The sequence below is a fragment of the Otolemur garnettii genome, unplaced genomic scaffold, assembly GCF_000181295.1.
Source record: "Otolemur garnettii isolate 467f Iridium unplaced genomic scaffold, OtoGar3 scaffold00197, whole genome shotgun sequence".
Lineage (NCBI taxonomy): Eukaryota > Metazoa > Chordata > Mammalia > Primates > Galagidae > Otolemur > Otolemur garnettii.
The window spans coordinates 477,420-479,095 of NW_003852592.1; the positions used below are offsets into that span (position 1 = coordinate 477,420).

At 58.5% G+C, this 1,676-nt stretch overlaps 1 protein-coding gene across 3 annotated transcripts in view; it reads left to right on the forward strand.

Moving 5' to 3' along the window:
• Nucleotides 1–1,475: 1,475 nt before the first annotated feature.
• The window catches only part of KAT6A (lysine acetyltransferase 6A), a 98,992-nt gene continuing 98,791 nt past the window's right edge, over nt 1,476–1,676 (forward strand). For 2 of the 3 annotated variants that reach the window (XM_023507664.1, XM_023507665.1), the window contains exon 1: nt 1,513–1,601. The gene's annotated coding sequence lies outside the window, so the exon portion shown is untranslated. Of the gene's footprint in view, nt 1,602–1,676 lie in introns of all 3 variants that reach the window. The other variant, XM_003801074.3, reaches the window with a different exon arrangement.

Here is a 1,676-nt window from a genome sequence, read left to right on the forward strand (position 1 = left end):
GTTTAGTAGACAATCGATGGGACAGAACGATAAGGGTAAGGATTAGAGACGAAATATATTGAGGTAAGGAAGGAGGGGCCAAAGTGTAACATAAGGCTTGAGGTGGCTTAGTCTCTTACAGGCTTAACAAAATGTTCACTCACCAGCATAATATTATGCTTCCATGGTGACGCAAGGAGGGACCCTAAATAAGAGCTTTTATCTGGGAATGTATTTATAAAATGTACCATATATAAAGACGACACGTTGAGTGCAAAATGAATAGGGCAAATGATCAATACCACGTAAGTTCAGAAAAGCAAGAAAACAAGAAAGTTAAGGCAGGTAGGTGAAGAGGGTGGTCTTTAAAAGGTAAAGCTGACATAAACCGGGGAGGCGCTGGGAAGGATAGTTTGGGTACAAAGCAGATACAGGATGGCAGGAATACACCTCCGTGTACAGCTATGAAACATTCAGTGTGTCTTTTCATTGTCATTTACTGCATTTCCGCTACAGGAAAAAAAAAAGTATGACTCAAAAGTCTGTCCTGAGAGTTTAAACCAGATAGAGGAAACACTGGACAAAGACACATACAAGCATCCAGCAGAGGACAGGCCGTGAAAAGGCGCATTCGGCACAGGGCACGAGAAGACCGGCTTGGGAGTGAAACAGACCTAGGCCTCAAATCAGATGTGCCCCCCAGTCTAGCTGCGTGACCTTATGCAAGTCATACCCGTGTCTGTGCTCTGTCCTATAAAAATGGCCATAGGAGGGTCTAACAACCCTCTCAGCCGTTTCAGCGAGGATGACACCAAGCCACTGCGGTGAAGGGTCCCAGTTCCTCCCCGGCCTCACACCTGCTCTTTTCTCCAGCTGGGGGGAGCCTCCTGGGATGCAGGTGGCAGCAGGAAGCAGTGAGGGAGGAAGCAACTTCCTCGCCGCCCCCGCCCCCGACCCCGCCCAGCCTGCCGGACAGTCCCGGCGCGAGGAGGGAGAAGGCAAACGACCGGGAGGGAGGGAGGGAGGGAGGCTCTTCTAACTGTAAACACAGACGCCACCGAGAGTTCCCATCCTGTCTGGTACCGGATTTCCGCGCCTACTGCGGCCACCCCACCCATGCGCTGCCCTCAGTTTCCCCAGCTGCGTAACCCGGGCACGCCGCGTCCTTCTGTCCCTGGCGTCTGCCCGACCTAAACGCGTGAGAAAGGAGAACAGAAGCCCCTACTTGCCGGCCTCCAGCCCCACCGAGTCCTCCTCCCACTCTGGCTTTGGCTTTTTGTACCGGCCCCACGTGACCCCGCCGGCCGGCTCTTCCCTGCCGCCCCGCCCCGCCCTCCGGCCTTTCCCGGCTCTCGGCCCCGCTCTTCCCGCTCCTCGGCCGCCCCCCTCCCGCGCTCCCCTTCCTCCTCCCCCCGCCCTCGACTCCCGCCCAGGCTGTTCCCGCTCCCTCCCCCAGGCAGCCGTTCCCTCGCGACGCTTCCCCTCCCCCCGCGGCTGTTCCGCCGCCTCGCCGCCCCTCCCCCCGGCCGGAGCTCACTGTCTCCAAGATGGCGGCCGTGTCAGTTTGGGGCATCTCCGCGGTCCGGCCCGGGGCCCCGGGATCCCGGCTCTCTTTCTTCCCAGTAAGTAGCCGAGAGGCCTCCCCCGACCGCCCCCGGCCGCCCAGCCCGAGGCCGAGCCGCTCCGAGCCCGCTCCG